At 46.3% G+C, this 24,166-nt stretch overlaps 1 protein-coding gene across 4 annotated transcripts in view; it reads left to right on the top strand.

Annotated features, from left to right (window-relative positions):
• The window catches only part of SFR6 (sensitive to freezing 6), a 230,994-nt gene that overhangs the window by 169,890 nt on the left and 36,938 nt on the right, over positions 1-24,166 (top strand). The gene's annotated exons all lie outside the window — the stretch shown is intronic.

Genomic DNA, 24,166 nt, shown 5'->3' on the forward strand with positions numbered 1-24,166 from the left:
AAAGAAAGAGGGAGGGAGATGTGGAATGTTTGGTTATTTTGGGGAGGGGATGGTGATGGAGGGAGGAAAGTCATAAGAACTTTTTGAAAATCTGAAAAAAGTGTGCTAATACTTTGCTAATATAGTCTCTTGTCTAATAGAGAGAAGAGAACTGCTAATAATACATATAAAATTATATATAAAATCATTTTACACGCATATAAAATATACAACTTAAGTAAAGTTTATGGAAAGCATGTAGTGTCATGAACTTGAAAGTGAGAGAGGGAGAGGGAGAGGAAGAGGAAATGTAGATGAAACTTGAAAGTGAGAGAGGGAGAGGGAGAGGAAGAGGAAATGTGGATGAAACTTGAAAGTGAGAGAGGGAGAGGGAGAGGGAGAGGGAGAGGGAGAGGGATAGGGGGAGGAGGGAAAGAGAAGGTGAAACCAGCCTTCTTTCTTGGAATGGGTGGTGATAACCTGATTTAAGAGTTAATTACAGCAATAAATAAATGCACATGAAATGAAATACACACTTTACCATAACATTCTTGGACAGTAGACTCCCTGTTGGCCCCAAAACTGGCGCCCTCTGTGGTATTTCTTTAGCTTTCATTCAATTGAAAGGAGTAGCTTGAGATTCTTCAATCTCCTGCTAACCAATTGCTCTTGCTGTCATAAATGACCAGCAAGCCTTTTGGGTCATTTGCCCCTTGATTCACCCAGGACTTCTTCTCCAATTTGACCCTTGGCTGGCCAAATGCTACCCCAAATCAGTTCCGGATGGGCTGGCTCTTGAAATCCCTTGATAATCTTCAATTATCAGCTGTTGATTTTAGTCCCTTGAGCCTTTAATCTCTGGCACGGATCCCAAGGTGGCTGCTAAACCCTAATTTCTACTGTAAATTAGGGTTTACTGTAGAAATTACAGATCAGCCTACCAAAAATGGCTGAGATCTCCTCCAAATGGCTAAGAATTGCTGAGAATTTTGCTGAGCATAGGTTGAAGGAGATGAGAGAATGCTGTAGAGAGAGAAAATTTTGAGATTTGTTGCGAAGAACTAATCAAAATCAGCTGCTGCCCTGCTGTACCAGCCCCAAATGGATGCACCAACAATAATAGGAGCATCAAAGACTATGATCTTCAGGAGAAAGTGCATCAGCAACAATTGCCAGCTTCCCAATGTCAAGAATATGCAATCTCCATCACCAAAATGGTCTCCAATGGCTGGGAAATGGCCCCAAAAGTTGGCAGCAACAATCCAACACCTCTTCCCAACAACTCTAAAATGAAAGAACGAGATTTCCCTCTCCCTTCAGCCCTATTTAGCCTTTCCCCCACTTGCATGGGAAAGTTTTGCCAAGTGGCAGCTTTTTTAATCCATTTTCAGTAATTTTCAGCCATTTAATTAATTTTCAAAATTAATTACTTCTGAAAATTAATTCAGCCCTTAATCCATGCTCAAAAAATTGACCTTACCCATCCAAAAATTAATTGGCTAGGCCATTTGCAACCCAAAGTGGTCCCATGCATTAATTGACCCTTGGACAAGCATTAATCCATTAATTAATGCCTAGTCCCTAGTGTCACCACTGACACTTAATGGCCAGATAATGGTCCTAGGGGCAAACTGACACCAAAATTCACCTAGAATCTAACAAGTGTAACTTGTTACAACTTTTGCCTTTGACACCCATATTTTTCACAGGGTCCTTCAGCCTTCAACTGTAAAAAAAGTAGCTTGCACCTCACATGTGCAACACATACGCATCTTTTAATTGCACATTTGATTAATCCTTTAATCAAATGTCAATTAAACATAAGCAAAGCATCAAATTTTCACGTCCTCGTGACAGAAGGTGTGGGTGAGAAAGTGAAAGAGGGAGGGAAAGAGAGAGAGGGAGTGTATGTCAAAGTGGGAGAGGGAGAGGGAGAGTAGGTCATATGAAATGGTTGACTTGCTGAATGCACGAGAACCATATGAAACCGTATGAAATGAATGTACGGAACAACATCGTACGGAACGTTCTGTATGCACACAAAATGCAGCTCAGTGCTAGTGATTCTACTCCTATGTGCAATGCACTTTCATACTTGCCAGTAGCTAGGTTCTTGAGGGCTTCAGTGTGAGTGAGACAAACAAAGAAGAGTACAGTAATATGTGTATACAAGTGCTCTTAAAACTCCTACCTTGCTAAAATGTCCAACAATGAGTTATGAAGGAGGGAAGGGAGAGTGTTGCTATTAAAAAAACACCTCAGTCATATGTACCACCAAGGTAAAAATATATCCCTCTAAAAAATAAAAAACCTAACAGGAGAGGAATGTACTCATCTTAGCTCTCTGGTCAAGAGAATATGTCAGGTACAGGTACAAGGCTGGATCATAGTTGCATTCCAATGCGTATGATTCAGATTCTATATGTTTCCACACGTGGATTCTGTACGAGTATGAATAGGGGCAATCATACTTGACCATATTTGGGGCCAAAAAAGAAGCAGCTTTTTTCTGTCCTCGAAATAGTTGTTTTGCTCAAAATGAAGTGTGTGCACCAGATTGGTTACTTATGATGTACCTAGCTACTCTCTATAGGGTCCTTTTTACTTTGTGTTTTACCTCGGGGGATTTTCTCCAAGGTGCTATTGATAGAATTTACTTTTCTTTCGAAAGAAAAGGCTAATGGAACATCTAGTTTTATGGACCGCACCATATGAGAAACCCCTTAGTGGTCGGGATGACTCTTGCATGATAGAGGTTCTGAACTTGCCTATGAAGGTAATTGCCGAGTAGTCTTCTTGAAATTGCCCATGTTAGAATGAGGCAATGTGGAAGCAGAACACAAGATTCGTGAGCATAGAGTTAAAAACAGGCATGAACACATTAAGACAATTGAGTGACAGAACTAGATCCACTTGTGCAACATGACAAGGTACAATAGTTATCATCATATTGTAGAGGAGTGACAATGGTGGCCTCCAGAAATCACAAATGACCATCCACGTGCAGCAAGTGACAACCAATTATGTGCATGTGCATTAGGCACCCAATCCATGTCCTCCTACATCAGTACATGTCTGCCAATCCTGGCGGTGTACTCCAAGAACCTCGCTAGCTTCTTGGCGACCGCAATGGCCGGCCAAAGCCACTCTCCCGGATCCCACTCCAGCTCCTCAAGTGGCCTTCCTTCCCAGATCCAGAGGCGCCACTCCCTGAGCTCCTGCCAAAAGACCAAAGGGTCCAGCCGCCATGTCTTCCCCTAAAGGCCAACCACCTAGATCCTCTTCCATGAAAGGACAGCTATCCTCTCATCCTGCTGTCCTCTGTCAAGAGCCAGACGCCCCCCCTCCTGCACTATGAAAAAGATCCCAAGTGGAGCGCCACCCACTCTTCCTGCCACCTGTAGGGGGATACCTGTTGGTGAAAACCTAGCGGCCCATACCTCCCCGGGCTCTATCGGCTCTCGGATCGGGGGAGCAAGCCACTCCTGAGGTATCGCTGTGTCTATCTTCCTTCTCCTCAGCTCCACTCCTCACTCGCAACTTTATGCTTGCTTCAACACCTCCTAGTCCGCTATCATGTATACCTCTTGTCATATCTTGATGGTACGAACCGGGCCAGCCTCCCAACCAACCCACTGGATGTGGGGGCGCTTGCCAATCTGTGCCCCTTCCCAGTCCCTGACCTGGGGGTTCCAAATCACTGGCTGACAATCTCTCTCCTCCTGGCAGCCTGGGGAGCCCGGCCACACATGGAGCAAGCTGCGTAGAAAGGGTGATTTGGGGGGGGGGGAAGGGGGGCGGGTGATTTGGGTTGACATGAAGATCCATCTTAGGGACGGCCTCCACTCACCGCCAAGTCTCAGTCTACAGTCCTGAAGACCCTCCTGCAATTGGACTTTTCAGGTCTGCCCTCCCGGTGTGAGATCGCAGACAAGGGGGAGGGGGGCGGGTGATTTGGGTTGACATGAAGATCCATCTTAGGGACGGCCTCCACTCACCGCCAAGTCTCAGTCTACAGTCCTGAAGACCCTCCTGCAATTGGACTTTTCAGGTCTGCCCTCCCGGTGTGAGATCGCAGACAACTAGCTTGCCGAGGAGGGCCACACTCTAATACTCTAGGTCTATGATTCCAACCCCTCCCTCAGACCGATGTCGTATAATGGTTGCCCACGCCACCTTGGCCCTGGAATCCCTGGAGCTATCTGACCCGGACCAAAGGAAATTCCGCACTAGGTGGCGAAGCTACATTACGCAGGAGGAGGAGAAGCACCAACACGAGGCGATGTACCAGGGCGTCCCTAGGAGGACCTTGTTAACTTCTAGAGCTCGACCGGCTAGTGAGAGGCGAGCCGTGCTCTAGTAGGTCATCTTTCTCCGGATAGAATCGAGAACTGGAAGAAACTGCTAGGCCGGAGTGATGTCGAGTCCCACTTGGAACCCTAGTTACCGAATGGTCTGTCCTCTGCTCACCCATCCCAGGTAGATGCCCCACTCTGCGCTAGAGTCCGGGTCTGTGAGGAAACCAACCGACTTTTGCCAACTGATTTTCGCTCCCACTGCACACCTCAAGAGCCAACCTCACTCTCTCCAGCATCAACTTGTCATCCTCTATGTAAAGTGCTGTATCATTTGCATACTCTGAGTCTAACAACTCGGTCTCCTCTCTTATTGGAAGTCGGAGGCCACGTAAACCGCTCACACATTGTCGGAGGGGTTTTCGTCGAAAGGTCGAATCCACCAGGAATCAGAAGTAGAAGGAAGTACAAATAGGAGATGGAAGAGAAGATAGAGAATACTCAAGTGGTAAACACGACAAAAACAAATCACAATGAATTGAATCAATATGTATTGAAAGAACCTAGAATCTTCGCGCTACTCCAAAAGCAATTTCCAGGCATTAGTTCTCCTGGAGCTCCTTCGTAGACCGAAAACGTGGATCAGAAAAATCAGCTCTTTCTTTGTTGCCCGGAACCCAAATCTAATGGCTCCGTTGGCGGTAAAACCCTAGGATGCGTAGTCACGGATCTCCTAGATCACTTGTTCTTCTTCTTTCAGTTCAATCTGCAATTTTCAGCCTGTTTACAGTGATCGCGACGCGCACAATTTCATCATTCTGTCCTTTTTATGAAAAATCTCCTAATTGACTGAAAAAGCAACTAGCTTTTTGTATGCCATCCTAATCTAAAAGCTTTTTCTAACTTTTTCGATTTTTTACAATAAATAATATAAAAAATAGGCTAAAATTATCCAAAAATCTAGTATTTTCGGATAATCCATGCAACTCACACTAGTACTAATGGCTTAGATCACATTGACTCTCTAGATCAATAAAGAAGTCGGATGATGATGCATTCCATACTTTTTCACACTGTCTCCTCATAACATCACGACATCCACTCCCTTTGAACTTGCACATCCTCCGGTATGTGCCAAAATCCTAGTTGTCCCATCGAGCTCATTTAATGCATAAGTAGCATTATCAAACACTTGTCTTACCACATAGGGTCCAAACCGTCTTTTGGAAACTTTACGCATGGCACTATGCTGGCTATCTAAACTGCTATCATAAACCAATACCCAATCCCCATCTTGTATGGTTCTTGGTCTCAATCTATGCCTTTTGTCAAACCGTTTCTTGTTTTGTATCCTTGCTGACCTTAACTTTGCAGTTGCTGCCTCTATGTCTTCTAACTTTCTTTCCAACTGTCTAATGCGTAAGGCCAACAACTCCTCTCGATTCAACTTCTCCTCCCACGGTAACACACTCCATGTAACTGTCATCTCTTCTATCAGCATGATAGGTTTTTGACCATACAAGAATTCTACAAACATATATCCTGTAACAGCACTATGAGTTGTTTTGTCAGCCCACAAAACATAAGGGAGCAATCCTGGCTACTCTTTTACCTTCTCTCCATGTGCTTTTGCCAGTGTCTTCACAATAGGTGGGTGACCTCTTTCACTTTTTCCATTTCCTTTAGGGTTATAGGCTGAAGTTAAAGCAAGCTTTATCCCCAACCGTGCAAAGAAATCACGAGCTTCATCTGCATCTAGCTCACCCCTATTTGCTGTAATTTTTCCCGCACAGCCATATCGACAAAAGATCTGTTCTAAGAGAAAAGTACATACAGCATTTGTTGTCTTAGTACATACGGCATTTGTTGTCTTAGTACTTAAAGCTCTCCCTTCCACTTGATTAGTCAAGTCTTCACGAGCAAGCACAAGATACCTCATTTGCCAAAGACCTATAGGCATTGTGACCAAATCCACCACCCACTTAAAATGAAGAGACAATGAATATGTGGGTTGCAATCCATCTCGATGTCTCGCAGTTGAATACATTTGACATGTCGTACATGTTTCCACAAAGTGAGCAACATCCTTATACATACCCTGCCACCAATATCTTTCTTTAATCTTTGTAAAAGTACCCCAAACACCTCTATGACTAGTCCATAAGCTTTCATGAAATTCTTGCATAACAGTTACTTGTGAAGCTCTATTACCCAAAACTCGCAATGGCATGTTTCTTTTTAGCATGTTTCCATAAGTATCCAACTTTTAAGAAAAATCCATAGGCTTTTCTTTTGATCTTCTTAAACTCCTCATCTGACCATTCATCTCTCTTTGTTAATGTACTGAGATATTGACCAATTCTCAACCACTCTCTTACATATTTGTCTTCCAGAAACACTTCTACACAAGATGCAAAACATCTAAAGTGTCTTCTCTTTGTTGTCCAAGCTTCTGTTAATGCTGTAGCAACACCTTGCATTTCTAAATTCACTCTTGCAACATCGTTTTCAGCCATAAGAAAGTCATCTTCTTCCTTCTCATCCATCATCCCATCTTCATTCTCATAGCGTGCTCCAGATAACATGTCTACCATTGGGTTATCTCTTCCTGCAATATGCTGAAATTCAGGGTTCAAAGATTTGATGTATGCAATCCACCGGAGCATAGCAATGTCCGAGGTAGTACAACTAGTAATCATACCCAAATATCGGCAAACAATCGGTGTTCGCCCATAAGGCCCACACATATGCCCAACAATCAAAACCTCTTCAACTCCAAAGACAAACTTTTGTCCAGAAAGATTTAAATACACATTTTCTAGACGTGTCAAAATCCTTGCACAATCCACAATATGGTCTGCAACGAACTGTCTGTATCCATGAGCATCCATCTCTTCATTCTTTTCATCCACTGCACACCCTTTGATTGGAACATCATCCAAGAAGGGCATAGTCAATTGTGGTATAAAATACCTGAGTACCTATTCATAGCATTTGTTATGTGTGCCACTGAGTTTGTTGCACCTTGCGGGAGAGTACACATCTGTACTAACCCCAAAGGAGTCTTTATGGTTGTGATATCCCTGCTTTCAATTGCAAGCTAAAATTGATCATAACCCGATTAAAGATTTCCCAAAGAATAGATCACTATGGAAAAGCCTCTGCAAATTCATCAACCACAGGACCTGCACCCACATTTCTTATGGTCAATTAATTGACCGGTTGCATGTCTTGAATAAATCTCAAAGCCCCATTCTTTTTGGGCACAGTAAACCAACGATTTGAATACGGGGCTGAAGAAGGCTCCAAGATCTTCATGGAATCTTTTCATTTAGCAAATCCATCAGCTTTAGGCACTGGAATAGGCCTCAAGTTCCATGGTACATGTGGCACAGTAAATATGAACATAGGAGAGACAACATTTGGATCCACACAACCTATTTCACTTGGCTGAAATGCAAATGCCTTTCCATGCCTAGCCAACATCTGCATAAAACAGTTTCTCTCGGCAGGCAAAAGAAACCCTTCTACACCAACTTGCAATTCTTGTAATGATTCAGATGTAAACTGATGACCTATATCTTTAGGATCTTGTAAGCTTGGCTGTCTTGACATTTTTTTATACAAACCCTCACTCTCTGGTGGAAGTGGCAAAGCAATTGGCTTCACCTTTTTGTCAACTATCTTATACCTTGTCTCCACAAGTGCTTCAGCCCATTGTAATCCTTCGTGTTGAGCAAACAATGCTATAACGTCATACATATCCAAAGAACATACTGACAACATTCTGTTTTCAGCCTCATTTTCTGCATGTATAGTTGCTGAAATTTCAGCCATAGTGTCAGTAATATTCAGCCCATAAAAGATGCCTGAAATGCCATCATTTTCAGCTAACAGTCTGAATGCTCTCAGTTTTTTAATAGCCCGTTTCATAGACATGCGTTCAGCCCTACACATAGCTTCCATAGGCTTAAACCAACATGAACTGTTTGCTGTAAACTGAGAATTACCAATAGTAAATACATGCTTCATTTCATCAAGAGGTGAGTACACCCACTGAACAGCACTACTGTAGCCCCGCATTACAGCAGTGCTTAATGAAAATCCAGGTCTTTAAATTCCCTTGCATTTGGAACCAAAGGAGACTCTCGAAGTGTATCCCGATTTCTAGGATGATTAACACAAACAGTAAGAAATTGGATTGCTTTTCTCCCATCCTTGCTTCTGACTCTTGCATAAGCAGAACCATCATCAAGCACCTTTGTTTCCATACGCACACCTGTAATATAGGACTGTCCCAAAATCACTGCATATGAGGAATTATCTTGCACAAAGAAGTGTTGCTCTTCCTGTACATCACCAATCATCACTTTTACATTAGGACATGCAGCATAGAGCTCCCCTGAAGAATTATTTGCAGCCCTCATACGCCAACCATGATCAGTGTCCACAGGCCATGCACCATTTTCATACAATCCCTACTCAATGACGTTTATCTCAGACTCATGGTCAAATAAAGCAACACAAGGAGTTTCACGTTCCCCTATTTTCACTACCGTTTCAGTGGTAGCTCTAACCCAATGATTTTTTGTGTAGTGACTTTGAGGAATAAATCCTAGAGTCTCTTCTTCATATTGTTGCATTTGCCTTACTCCACCATGCATATTGCTACAAGACAATGCATTTTCAGTCACTTTCTTCTCTTTTCCACATGCTGTCCACTGATTAGTAGCATCTTGCATAGATAATCCAATACTTACTTCATGCTCATATTCAGCCCGAATACCCAACAAACCAGTTTCCTCTTCAAATTGCAGCAATGCACTAGTGGTATCACCAAGAAACTGACGCTTCCTCTTAATTATGTCAATGATCTCATCATGAAATTCTCACTTGGCAATGCCAAGTACCTCTCCCAAGGTAAATTCCACCCGACTGTTTAAGATCCGTTCTTCAAGAACCTTCTTAAGATCTGTAGCTGTCTTAATGTTAGATCGCAACTTATATCCTAGCAATGCCAAGTACCCCTCCCAAGGTGAATTCCACCCGACTGTTTAAGATCCGTTCTTCAAGAACCTTCTTAAGATCTGTGGCTGTCTCTGTAGTCTCATCCTCCAGCAAATCATCAAGCTTCTCTTGAAGCTCAGGATCACCTGCCTGTAGAAACAATTCAATTTTCTAACTTGCAAGAGCTTGTTGTTCTGCGAGATCCAACTGCTCAAATCGACTTTCAAATTCTCTTAACAATTCTGTAGCCACAAGACCCTTATTGGGTTGTATAACCCACTCCTGAAAAGTCTTGCGCGTAATCAAATTGGTATCCTCAAATGTAAAATTCTTTCCTGAGTGTCTTTTTGAAGGCTACCCAATCTGCATCCTGTGAGTATAATTCAGTAATCCGTGCTTTCAGTTCATGAACAGTAACACGTACAAAATACCGGCTCCATGCAAATTGAGCCACTCCAAAGAATTCCATCTTTTGAGCATAGATATGTACATATGCAGATACATTCCTGCCATTGAATAACTTCATCTCACGCTCACAAAGCATTCATCACAACACTTTTGAGCTGAAGCTTGCATCACCTATTGTTGTTGTTGTACCTGCATAAGCATATTCATATTTTGCACCAACTATTGTAAAACATCACTGGAAAATGTATTCGAAGATTCTCCCATCTTGTCTTTCCTTCTTCTAATGACTTTTCACGTCGCGTTCACCAATGTCAGAGGGGTTTTTGTCGAAACGTCAAATCCACCGGGGATCAGAAGTAGAACGAAGTAGAGATAGGAAATGGAAGAGAAGATAGAGAATACCCAAGTGGTAAACACTACAAAAACAAATCACAATGAATTGAATCAATATGTATTGAAAGAACCTGGAATCTTCTCACTACTCAGAAGCAATCTCCAGGCATTAGATCTCCTGGAGCTTCTTTGTAGGACAAAACGTGCATCAAAATTATAGCTCCTCTACTGCTCGGAACCCAAATCTGATGGTTCCATTGGCTCTGAAAGGGGGGATAAAACCCCAAGACACCTGATCACGGATTTCCCAGATCACTCCTTTTTTCAGTTCAATCTATAGTTTCCAACCTCTTTACAGCGATCGCGACGCGCGCGATTTCTCAATCTGTCTTTTTTATGAAAAATCTCCTAACTGGCTGAAAAAGCAACTAGCTTTTTGCATGCCATCCTAATCTAGAAGTTTTTTCTAATTTTTTTATATTTTTACAATAAATAATATAAAAAATAGACTAAAATTATCCAAAAATCTAAAATTTTCGAATAATCCATGCAACTCACACTAGTACTAATGGCTCAGATCACATTGACTCTCTAGATCAAGAAGTTGGATGATGATGCATTCCATACTTTTTCACACTATGTCCTCATAACATCACGACAACGTGACCTGAGGAAGTGACACATCGCCTCTGCAAAGAGAAGGATTAGGTACGGGGCCAGGGGGCAGCCCTGTCGAACCGATCTCTCCAGTCGGAACTCCTTCCCTCGCCTCCCTCCTATGAGAACCCTATCATAGGCTTTCTCAAAATCCAAGAGTAGTACGGCTAGTATCTACCCACCTCACCATGGTGCCCTCTAGGAAATCCTGTCCACCCTGTCATAGGCTTTCTCAAAATCCAAGAGTAGTACGGCCAGTCTCTACCCACTGTACTAGGCCCACTCTGTCTCCTCAAAGAAGGTGATTACATAGTCCAGGATGCTCCTATCCTGGACAAAGCATATTTGTGTGTCATGGATGATGTCTGGAAGCACGGGGCATAGTCACCTACCAATCATCTTTGCCAATGCCTTATAGGCCACTGACAGTAAGGTGATCGGTCTCCGCTAGGAAAGGTTCAACCTGTCTCCCCCTTTGGGGACTGATAAGGCCTACCAATAGACTCCATGGCATCTATCCTGAAGTGAAATCTCCTAAAAGGCTAACAGTAGAGGGTCCTACACCACTTCCCAGAAGGTAGTGAAGAAAACCTTAGAGAGGTCATCCTCTCCCGGGCATTTCTGCACGTCCTGTGTATGGAAAGCCTCCTCTAGTTCCTTCTCTGTGAAGGGGGCTAGGAGGGAGCGTCCCATCTCCTCTGTGACGAGGGACGGGATATTATCCTAGACCTGCTGTCTACATCGCAGTCCTCTAGTTGAGGCTGTCTCCTGCTGGATGAGGCGACTATAGTAGTCGGTGGCAATCTCCATCACCTCGTGTGGGCTAGAACGGATCCTCCCATACTGATCTCGGAGGTTGCGTATCTACCGTCCTGAGGTGCGTGGTTGGTGCATCTGAAAAAACTCCCTACACATCGTGTTCCCCTTCCGCGCCCAGAAAGCTGCTGAGGTGTGGAAAGAGAATCAGAGCGCCTGTCCTCTAGGCCAGCAATGGCTGCTCGCGCACGCACCTCCTGTGCGTGGAGAGTGGGATCCCCTGGTGCCACATGTAGTAATCTTTGCGTCGCTGCAAGGTCCCGCCGGAGTGCTCTCTTCTCCCCCCAGCTTTGTTGCTTGGCCTGTATGGTTGCCTCTTGGCAGATTCTGCTTGACTCAGCTAGGGCCTCTACAACCTTCTCTGCGATCTGGCCCTCCTACCCCTTTCTCTGGTCCAAATCTGCTCTATCTATCTCGTCACCTCCTCCCTCCTGTAGATGGAGTCAGGGATCCGACAAGATCGTGAATCTAGGGCAGATACTGGGTTATCTAGTGTCAGGAGAATCGGGCAGTGATATGACAACGTGGTGCCCGCGAACTACCCAATTTGATCCCCACGAGAGCCTCCCCACTCTCCCACATAAAACCTGTCCAACCGCTCCAGCAGGGTTCCACCTAGCCGCCTGTATCCCCAAGAGAAGTCCAACGACCTCTCCCTCCTGTGGAAGGCAGGGTCTCTCCAAGCATCGCGTGCTCCTACTGCCAGTAGAAACACCTCCTATGCCTCCTGCTCCTCCCCAACCATGCCCTGGTAGTTTCTCCCTATGCCCTGCTAGTCCTCCAAAGCCTCCAAGTTGTTGAAGTCTTCTCCAACAATCCACGAGTCCACCTCTGGGAGTCCTTCCGCGATCTCCACCCAGAACTTGCTGCGTGCCCTACGCTCTGTAGGGGCATAGATATTAAGGACTCCAAGGCACGAGTCCCCAATATCCAATCTGATCCATAGCCCCCTCCCTACCACTATCGTCTCATGGTCTCGAACACAAGCAGTAAGACTCGGACCAATAGAGGTGCATACGCCTCCACTCCTACCGTGGACACCTATGGCGTGCTCCCAGTAAGTGTGCGAGCTGCCTGGGAGTACCTTTTCTACCTGTTGGGCTTGGCTGAGGGTGAGCTTGTGCTCCTGTAGAAGTAAGATGTCGATGTGTCCCGCAAGGGCAGGAGGCTGCAGCTCCTGTCGAACAATCAATTTCCTGGAACCACGTACCCCACTGTAGTGGAGGCTATTCACATTCCAAGATGCAAGCTATAAGCTCATAGGGAAACCTGTGGCTATCCAAACAGGCATCTGTTTGGTGTGGAGGCTGTTGATGACGAGGAGGAGCTATGAGGCATGCAGGTGCGCTTTGCCGCCGGTTTGGACGGCGAGCTCCATTCCCCCATGGTGGCCCTCGGCCAGCCATAGGGGTGATAGAAGTTCCATGTGGTACTATCAATGCATCTATCAGCCATGCGGAGAGTCGAGAATCTATGCACTGGTAGAAACGGGCCGCCTGTGCCAGGGGCCACTCGATCACATCCCTTGGAGCCCTCCACTATGGAGGAGCTCGAAAGATAATGCTCAGATGAGGGACCTCGGCACCAGCCCACCAGTTAATGTCCATCATGCAACCAGGCTACTGCTATGCAAACAATGCTAGTCCTTCTTCTCCCATCCACTGGGAGGTGTGGTCCACCACCTGACTTTTCAACTCTTCCTCTATTTGTGTCGTCGTCCACTCCCCTGAGTGAGAGGGCTAAAGAAAAAAAGCGTAGTTTGGTCCATCCGATGGTGCTAGAAGATGGACCTTGCCCCTCCTTGACTTACGAACGAGGAAGATCCCCACCTCTAGAGGTAGTGGAAACTCTTTGCGCTCCGCAACTCTCAAGTAGGACCATGGGCCACTGCGGAAAAACTCCTGTGGCAACAGGTGTGCCTATCTCGGGAACGTGTGACGGGCAGTACGGGTAGATGAGCTAGTGGCTGTATGGGAGGGGGAGGACTGCTGGTGCGAAGAGGATGTGGAGGGCGGTGGATGTAGAGGCTGTGGGGACTCAGGAGATGTAGTCTGTGGCGCGGATAGTGGATGTGAGGGGTTGCGGTCCTGCCAGGTGGAGTGCTCTGCGGAGGGGGCGTCACATGCCCTCCTACTCCCTGTTGCCGAGGCTGGGTCTGAGGCATTGGCTACGCCTCCCCCCTGCCCTCTCCCTCTCTGTCGTCCCTGGACCTCTATAAAGCCATCGGCGTCCACCTACGGGCCTGTTGGCAGAGCCACCTTGGCTCCGAAACGCGTGCAACCTACTGCCTGATGCCAAAAGTCGTGGCAACGCCGATATTCTTGACCTTTTTCACTGCCACTCGTACCTTTGGGACTCCTGCCGCTATCACTGCATCCGTGAAGGACGCGGGAAGGATAGTGCCGAAGAGCCGACCAAAGTCTTCCACCAACTGGCGATACTCTATCGCCAAGCTTGGGAAAAGAAGGGTGACTGGGTGTCGGAGAAACATGTTGTGGAGTGCAAACACCTCCACAGTAAAGCCGTTGTACCAAGGGACCATGTATATGACCCCCTTCGTGGACGCATATGGTTTACTGGCGAGTAACTCACGAGCTGCGTCCGCTCAATTGAGCCGGACCATGAAGATCCCTTGGCCCATTAGGACCGCCTCCACGATCTGCGCTGTGCCGATGTGCAGGGTGGAGTTAAGTCTGTCGCGAAGCTAGGCCTTGGCTGGGGAATGTCCTGCTACCTGACCATAAATCAATGTTTCCTTTAGCTCCAGCTCCTTAGCTCAGATGGCTAAGAGCTGCTCCTCAGAGAGGACGACGCGCAAGGTGTTTGACTGGGGGGGCACTCACTGAGTGCGCCAATGTCTGACCAGATGTTTCCATTGCGCGTCCCTTCTGCGAGGACTACCAATCACGTTGCGGTGCTACGTGAGGGGGGGAAAGTTGTTGCAGATCGAGGGAGCAGCTTGGAGGGCGGGGGATCAATGGCGAGGGGGGAGACAGCTCTGTTTTAACACACGGCGGACGGATTCGGGGTTGTGGGGGGATACAACTCAAGTGAGTGACTTTTTCTTTCAAAGGGAAGAAATTTCTATCAATAACACCTCAAAGAAGATCCCATTCAGGTAAAATACAAGTTGCAAAGAACTTTATAAAGAGTAGTTAAGTACATCAGAAGTACAATGATCATGTAAAAAATTAATCCGGTGGGCTATAATGCTAGACTATTTGAGGGGGGTATATGGAAAATGGTGCAGCAGTCCCAGGCCAGAAAAATACAAACTGGCCAACTAGTAGGTGGCTGCTCAATGTGAGAAACACAAAGTGGACAACTGAGATTGATACACATGAGATGCTAAGATGGCCTCTGACATCCTCTCTTGGCCCATGGGTGGAATATTGAAGAGGGAAAGAGTACACCATGAACACTCCAACGTGCCTCAAAGAAGCATAATGAGCTTTAAGCATTCACCAATATGCTAGGCGTATGAAGGTGTAGTATAAGGTGTCGCACACCAAAGGCACAATTTATTGACAAAGCTCACAGTGTAAGTACATGTGTGCTCTATGGTTCCCTTATGTACACATGCACAAGACGTATAAAGTGTATGCATGCATGCGAACTTGCAAACAATGCATCATTTAGGATTTCGTCCATGAGCCTTTTATACAATAGAGGCCAAAAGGGATCCACTAACCAAGTTCACAATCCCAATTAGAGACACTATAAAGAGAGTAGTTGCAAAATACCCTCTCATTGTGAATGGCGTATCAACATGCACTCTCTCAATCTCCAACATCTAGACAAAAACGTTGCCATGCCCTTTGTGACTAGCTGCTCTTAGGGGGATTTTTAAATTAGGCATTTCAAGATTATAAAAGAACAACACCTTGAGATGGGAAGTCTGCCTCTGCTACCCCTAACTAAGTTGAACAAAGGATGAAGAGACATCCGATCTTTTGCAACACTTGTGGGACCAACATGCCCCCACCGTTGTTGCACAGCATTCGAGCGAGGGTTCATGAAAGTCGTTTGCCGCAGGGACACTTTGAGATGAGAGATCTTCAATCAAGGGCGAGGAGCTCAAAGCTCAAACTCAAGAGCCACTCTTCTATAGCCTTGCTCTACATAAGCTGAGAGCATTCGAGTCCATGATATAATTGTGTGCTCAGGCAATTCTATAAATATGTTTTTTGCTTCTACAATGCATCCATATTTGCTATACATACTGATGATGAAGCCCTCTTGTCTATGCTTTTAAGCTTTATTGAGATGACATTGTGGGCACTTAGGCATATAAGAAAACCATAGTCTTAATATATGGCCAATAAAAACAACGAATAACCAAGGCCAAAGTCCGATGTATACCAAGGTGTCTTGTGCTTGGCGCATCGTGATACTCATATAACATTTTATTGTCGATATCCTGATTGTTGGGCACCCACACTTTGCCTTGTTCAAAAAGTAAACCATACGAATGGAATACTTTTCGGTCAACTTCCTTTTCAGTAGCCAAGTTTCGAGTGTTCGAACCACCAAAGCTTCTAAGACTACTAGATCCCTCTTGAACTAGTTGCCCAATCCTACAAAAGTGAAGATAGTTTTGGCAACGCTCTGAGAGAAAGATAGAAATCAATCAAGATTTCAGAGAAGGATAAGGTGTTAACTTCAAAAATTCGATTAAGAGCATCAACAACTGTGTTAGTTGTGCCCTTTCAATAGTGAATTTCGAAGTCAAACTCTTGCATAAGCTCGTCCATCTTGCCTTGCGGCCATGAAGAATGGAGTTGATTAGAAAGGTATTTTAATGAATGGTGGTCTGTCCAAATAATAAACTGGGTGCCATACAAATAATGGCAACATACTTAAAGCGCATGGATGATCACCAATATTTCTTTCTCTTGGCTAGCGTACCATGCTTAGATATTGGTGAGTTTATGGCTCTCAAATGCAATAGGTTAGTCATCCTAATAAAGAATAACATGTAAAGTATAGTTGCTCGCATCTATATGAACCTCAAAGGGTTTATTCGGATTGATTATTTGGAACATGAGTCAAGTGGTGATGACTAGCCATTTCAATGATTAAGAACATTGATCGAGCTCTTTAGTCCAAACAGCCCGCGAACTAACATGTTTTTCCTTTCTTTGAATACTCTTAAGCAAATGTGTCAAGGGTTCAACAATGTGAGGATAGTTCTTCATGAATTTGTAAAATAACCTAATAACACCTAAAAATGATTTTACTTGTCTTGTGGTGCTTAGAATAGGCTACTTAAGTACTACTTGCATCTTTTTAGGATCAATCTGAACGCCATCAATCGAGATGACATGACTAAGATATAACAGCTCCATATTAAAAAATCACACTTGGATAGTCTAGCAAACGATTGCTCTCGTCTTAAGAGAGGCGTAAGACAATGTGCAAACATTTGGCATTTTTCTCCAACGACCTACTATAAATAAGAATATTATTGAGAAAAATAACTATTCACTTTCTAAGATTTGGACAAAATAAATCATTCATTATCTATTGGAAAGTTGTAGGAGCATTTGTCAACCCAAAAGGTAGGAGAAAAATTTGATAATGTCCATACGACGTTTAAAACGTAGTTTTTTTAGAATATCCTCCGAAGCTATTCGTATTTGATGGTAATTGGATCTAAGATCGATTTTGGTGAAATATTGTGCATCACAAGGGTGATCTATTAGGTCATCCATCCTAGATAACATAAATTTATTCTTGATGGTTACCTTATTAAGACCTTTGTAATCGACATAGAAGCGTATTGTGCCATGCTTCTTCTTAGCAAGAAGGACAGACATGTCCCATGGAGTTTCCTAGCTATCTAGTCCTCCTCTTTCTGGCTAAAGCTATTAGGTTGTTGAGAGACGGGATGGCCACTGGGCAACATCTCAATCCTATGGTCTATGTTTCCGCGAGATAGCAAAGGTAGCTTCTACAGAAAGAAAACTCTCCAAGCCCGTCACGTCGTGCCACCCTGCCCCGCCCCGACTGCTCCCTCGCGCCAGCCCCCGCTTGTTTCCTTGTGCCAACCCTTGTTTGCACATGCCCATCCTCATCGCACCGCCCTCCCTCGCCCGTCGTCTTGTGGCGCGCTGTCCCTCTACCAGCTCCCTCCCCCCTGGCGTGTCTGCTTTGCGTAGCTCCCCTTCCCATGGGGCGCTACCCCCCCTCTTTGCCCCCTCGCATTGCCATTCCTCACGCTATCCCCACCATACCCACCCCTGCTAGGCTAGCCCCTGCACCAGATCTCCCCCTCTTGATGCCCACCCCCTCCGCGCTGCCTCCCCCTCCTGCGCCTTCCTATGGTCCCGACTCCGTTTGGCAAACCTACCGACCCGCACGGTACCCATCGTAAGTCGGCCATCCGTAGTGTCCAACACCTCCCCTACCATCAAAAACAGCATCTCCCCCTCCTCACCATCACCACCTCCCCCTCCCCACCCTTCAATTGCTTCCTTCAACTGTAGCAACTCCCCCCCTCCAATAGCACTACGTGATTGGTAGGTTCTCAAAAGGGACGCGCAATGGAAACTTTTGGTCAGACGCCTACGCATTCAGCGAGTGCCCCCCAGTCAATCACCTTACGTGTCGTCCTCTCTGAGGAACAACTCTTAGCCAACCGTGCCACAGAGTTGGAACTAAAGGAAACAACGATCTTTGGTTAGGTAGTAGGACATTCCCCATCCAGGGCCCAGCTTTGGGACTGGCTTCACTCCACGCTACGCATCGGCACAACGCAAATCTTGGAGGCAGTTCTAATGGGTTAGAGGATGCGTCCACAAAGGGGGTCATTTACATGGTCCCTTGGTATAGTGGCTTCACAGTGGAGGCATTTGCACTCCACAACAGGTTTCTTTGGCACTCGGTCACCCTTCTCTTTCCCAGCCTAGGAATAAGAGTATTGCCAGTTGGTGGAAGACTTTGGACGGCTCTTCGACATTGTCCTTCCCACCTCCTTCGCGGACGCACTAACATCCGTAGGAGTTCCAAAGGCACGGGTGGCAGTGAAAGAGGTCAAGAATATACCACAACTTCTAGAGATTAAGGCAAGCAGACACTCCTTCAGGCAACAGGTCATTGTGATTGGGCAGCAAGGACAGTGCCTGCGCTGCCATTGGCCACCATGCAACACAGTGCACGCACTTCAGTGCTAGGGCGGCTTCACCGACAGGCCCGCAGGTGGATGCGGACAGTTTCACATGAGTACAGAGACGACACAGAGGGAGATGGCCCGGGGGGGGGGGGGAGACACAGCCATAGCAAGGAGGAGGGCGAGCGTCCCCCCCCTTGGCAGAGTACCACATGGTTCCCCGTCCTTGCCCTGCTTGACAGGTCCATAGGTCTACACATCCAGCCCCCATAGAGGCGACATAGGTCGCCTCACCCGAGGGCCCACAGCCCCCATTTCCCCCCTCCCCACGGCCTCCCCTCTCGACCCCAATCTACACCCCCCTTCCTCCAAAGATATTGCTCCCCCCATACACCCGCCAGGTGCCTCCGACCACCCTATTGTCTCTCGATTCTCCTCCCCCTCCATCATCACCCTCACCGACCAGCCCCTCCCCTCTCCCCCCCCCCCCCCTTGATCCCCACTCTATACAGGTGACCCCTCCCCCACCAATTACCCCCCCCACCCCCCCCCACAAGAGGTGAGGAATCCGAGACGCCAACATCCTCCTCCCATCAGCAGTCTAGCCCCCCTCCGTCCCTCACACAGCCACCAATTCATGCGTCCATGCTGCCCGTCACACTTACCTGAGACAAGCGCAGCTGCTACTACAGTTTTTTCGTAGTGGGCTGTGGTCTTAAGAGTTGCGGAGCGCGGAGTGTTCCCACTACCCCTGGAGGTGGGAATCTTCGTGGTACGCAAGTCTAGGAGCGGCAAGGTCCATCTACTAGCACCATCGAATGGACCAGACTATGCCTTCTTCTGTCAAACCTCTCACATAGGAGGCTGGATGACGGCTCAGGTAGAGAAGGAGGTGAAGAGCCAGGTTGCAGACCACATTTCCCAGTGGATGGGAGAAGGTGGACTGGCACTTTTCTCCCAGTAGTGGCCGGGTTGCATGATGGACATGAACTGGTGGGTAGGGGCCGATGTCCCTTATCTAAGCATTATCTTTCGAGCCCCTCCACAGTGGAGAGCACTCGTAGATGTGATAGAGTGCCCCATGGCATAAGCGGCCCATTTCTACAAGTGTATAGAGTTTCACCTCTCAGCTTGGTTGATAGATGCCCTGGTGCCAGGCGCATCCATCACCCCCATGGTCCCACCCGAGGACTACCATTGGGGAATGGAATAAAGTTCACCATCCAGGTCGGCAGCAAAGCGTATCCACATGCCTCATAGTTCCTCTTCTTCATCAGCAGCTTCCACACCGAACAGATGCTTGTTCGGTCAGTCATAGGTCTCCCCATGAGTTTACACCTTGCATCTTGGAATGTGAATAGCCTCCTCTATAGTGGGGCACGTGGTTCCAAGAAGTTGATTGTTCGGCAGGAGCTACAGCCTGCCCTTGCCGGACGGATCGATATCCTACTTCTATAGGAGCATAAGTTCACTCCCACCCAAGCCTTGAGGTTAGGGAAGGTATTCCTGGGCAACTCGCACACTTACTAGGAGCACGCCATCGATGCCCATGGCAGGAGTGGAGGCATATGTACCACTATTGGCCCGAGTCTCATCGCCCGTGTACGAGACGACGCAACAATAGTGGCAAGGAGGGTTTTATGGATCAATTTGGATATTGGGGACTCATGCCTTGGAGTCCTCAATGTCTATGCCCCCACTGAAGTTAGGGCACGCGGCTGGTTCTGGCTGGAGATTACGGATGGGCTCCCTGAGGTGAACTCCTGGATCGTTGGAGGAGACTTTAACAACCTGGAGGCTTTAGACGACCAGTAGGGCAGAGGCAGAAACTACCAGGCCATGGCTGGGGAGGAGTAGGAGGCATGGCTAGGGAGTAGCACACGATATTCATTATCGAGGTAGGGTCGTGTGCGGTGGTCGGTTAGAAGGCTCTACCCATCCGCCAGGTATTGGAGCCCACAGCAGACCGCTCTGAAGTATGGGAGATTATAGGGAGTCTTACTGGATGGCATATCTAGAAGGCACGGTGTCAAGAGGTTTTTGACAGAGAGAGACTTTCCGTACATGCGACCTTAGCAGAGATTTGGATCTCCATCATCCACTCCCTTGGCAGCCGATGGGATCAGGTGCAGGGGGAGTCTAGGGCTCATCAGGAGCTCCGTTGTCCTTTCATGCGCACTTGGGGCGGCCAGAACCTGTTTTTCGAGATGCAGGCAAGCAGCCCCAAATGGCGATACACCCCCTCCACGGCTTCTTGCCCCCATCCCCCCTAGACTGCCCTGAGAGGCTTGGACATCTGATATATTTGTGACTCTGCATCAACTCCAGCTAGTCTATTGAGCATGAGCACTTCCTTGTATTCAGGTTTTTTCTTAAGTAATATAATTAGCCACATTTTATTTGCAAAAAAAAAAGCTTCTACAGAAAGGCATCAGTATTTTATCGTAATATGAGATCTAAATACTCATTCATAGTTGAATTCATATGAAGATTATTATTAAAAGAAACTAAATTAGATTGAGAATTAGATTATTGTTGTTTTGCAACAAAATAAATATAAGAAACATGGAGTAAATTCCATTGTTGAAATCATATGTATACTATTTTTTGTAATCCCAGAGGGGAAAGAATGCTCAATCACATGGAAATGACCAGCAAGCTCAAAGAACATACATGATTTTTATAATCAATATACAATGAGTATTTATCAAAGAACCATGGCATACCAAGAATGACATCGACATGGGCTAGGCTCTTAAGTCGGAAATGCATAATTTGATAGTATTATTGGATCGAAATATCCAAATCTGGTATCACCTAATCCCAACCATTTATAGTAGGACCCTCCATGTATCAGACACGATAAATTCAGTCAGCACGTATCATGTGGACTCTTCTTGATCAACTAGAAGAAATAAAATTATGAGTCGAAGTTGTGATCTAATCGCCATTTATATGCCAATGACTTTGAAAGAGTCATGTAGGCCAAAACCACTTTCATTAATAGAACTACTATTGCTACTACTAGCATTAACAAAACAATCTTCGAATAAAATTTAAGAAGATATGCTTGGAGCTTCAAGAGTATTTATTGAAGTCGTAGAAATAGACTTTGCCTTCTTGTTTTGGAGACTCACGAGGATCTTGAAAGTGACCCATTTGATTCCAAGCAAAGCAACGACCCTTAGAGCGATTCTCACTACGAGTGACCTTATGCTTACCATTGCTTTTCTTATGCAACTCCGAAGATGGTTGTCGACTTGGTGATGTAGTAGCTTATTTTTTAAACTTAAAGACCAAGGCAACCCGATGGGAATTGTGCATCGGTTGATTGCTCCTCGATGCAACCAAAGTGTTATCAAAATTCTTTCCATACATGTAGATGCCCTTGAGAAAATGAATGGGATTGCAGAGCATCTCATTTTGGTAGTCTCGCGGCAATCCAAAAAGGTATCGCACATAGAGTAGCGCTCGAGGTCTAGTCCATTAAGTTTGATGGATAGTCTGTTATTTTCTTCGGCAACTCATCTGTTTGTTGGCTTCCCTTCATCTTGCTCGTCCCCCCCCCCCCCCACAAAGCTTCTAATTGCTTCTCCCCAAGCTGCTAACTACCTCTTACTCTACGCCTTTGACTGTCACAATATGCAGTAGAGAGACAACTCTCTCTCTCTCTCTCTCTCTCTCTCTCGGGGGAGTCAGCTTGCAGGAAGGAGACACGCACAAACCACAGTAATCGCGGGTTAGGAGGAGTGGCAGTGTTATTCATGGAGGAGCTACAACAGATGACCTAGGTAGTCCGCAGAGATGAGCAGGCCAGATACATGTGGGTGAGAGTGCGTGGTGAGGAACGCACTTTGTATGTTGCCATATACTATTTTCCCCCTATGACGTCCTGATACGCCCCACCCAAGGGGCAATCACCGTATGTGGCTTTGGATGAGGATATTTGGGAGTTCTTGAAGGAGGGAGAGGTTATCTTACTAGGAGACTTTAATGCTAGGACAGCCTCCCATCAGGTGTCTTTCTTTGATTCATCTGAGGAGATGCTACAGGAGCAGGATGTGTCAGAGCTACAGCTAGAGAGGACATTTGCGGATATGGGAAAGTCACCGAATATGGGAGATACCTTGTGAAGATGGACACAGCTCACAGGTTGGCCATTCTTAATGGCCTGGCTAGATACCCCCTATTCGGCGCCTTCACATTTTATGCTCACCGACATGGTGCCAGAATAGTAGACTATGTTCTTGCCCCACCGATACTGATATCTCACATCCAGGACCTCTCAATATCCGCACGCCTTCTCGTAGTTGCAATGGATCATACTTGCCCATCATTCACCATCGACCTCCAATTCACTGACACGCAGACCCATCATGTAACTCAACGGAACTCGAGATACCTCTTTTCCAGAGAGACAGAGGATACCTATGAGGCGGAGATCCTTAGATTGTTACATGATGCAGACCCCTACATTCCATTACAGGAGCTAACTTAGCAGTTCAGTGAGGCCCTACACATCGCTGCAGGTGTAGCCTTCCCACACTCATGGCCCACGCAACGAGCCTCCACTAGGGTGACGCCTCGGAACAGCTGGTATGATGATGAGTGCCGCGAGACCAAAGCACGGCTACAGAGAGAGATAGCACTGGGGTCCACTACCCACAAACAAGCACAAATACTCTTTAGATGCCTCACATGCTGGAAGAAGAAAACATTCTTGGCCCACCTGGAGTGAGACCTATATCAGTTATTCTTAAGCGAGGACTCTAGAGAGACTTGGAGGCTTTTCAAAGAGCATTGCTTGACCACACCTATTACGTCCACCACTGTATGGGAGGAGTATGCAGCTAGTCTTTATTCTATGGAGGGTCAGCCACCTCTTCCTGACCCACTTGAGACTTGTCCAAAGACCACCACTTTCTTTACAGAAAGTAGGGTCCGAGAGGCCATTAACTGACTTAGCAAAGGAAAGGCACAAGATCATGATGGATTAGTAGCCGAGCACTTGATCCATGCTAGAGATTTGGTGGCAGGATTCCTAGCTTACATGTTTAACAGAGCCATGTTTGAAGGCCTACCAGAAAGCTGGAGCACGAACGCTATTGTGCCCATCCTCAAGTTAGGGGACCCTACTCTACCCAGTAACTATCGGACTATCATGGTTGGGCATACATTGGCTAAGTTATATGCTTCCATCCGTGAGCATGAGTTAAGCAAGTGGGCAAAGATGTGGGCACTAGGTGGTTTGGAGAGGATGTGCTCATAGGTGCAATTCCAAGCACCCCGTACCAATCTATGGCTCTTCGATACACTAGTCACATCCACACTACTTTATGGAGTACATATATGCGGGCCTAGTCTTGACCACCGTAGCAGATCAAGGCGCACTTATGACGGATGGAGATCGATGGAGAAACCCCTAGTGTCCATGATATCCAGGATAATCAGATGCAAGGCCTCAGTGCCACATGAGATCATCAAAGCTGAGCTAGCAACTACACTAATTATGGTAGAGGCCCTCGCCCAATCAGTCGCATACATACATAGCCTCTGGGAC

This window comes from Lygodium microphyllum, chromosome 6 (assembly GCF_053477565.2).
Source record: "Lygodium microphyllum isolate KBCC chromosome 6, Lygodium_microphyllum_v1.1.10, whole genome shotgun sequence".
Classification (NCBI taxonomy): domain Eukaryota; kingdom Viridiplantae; phylum Streptophyta; class Polypodiopsida; order Schizaeales; family Lygodiaceae; genus Lygodium; species Lygodium microphyllum.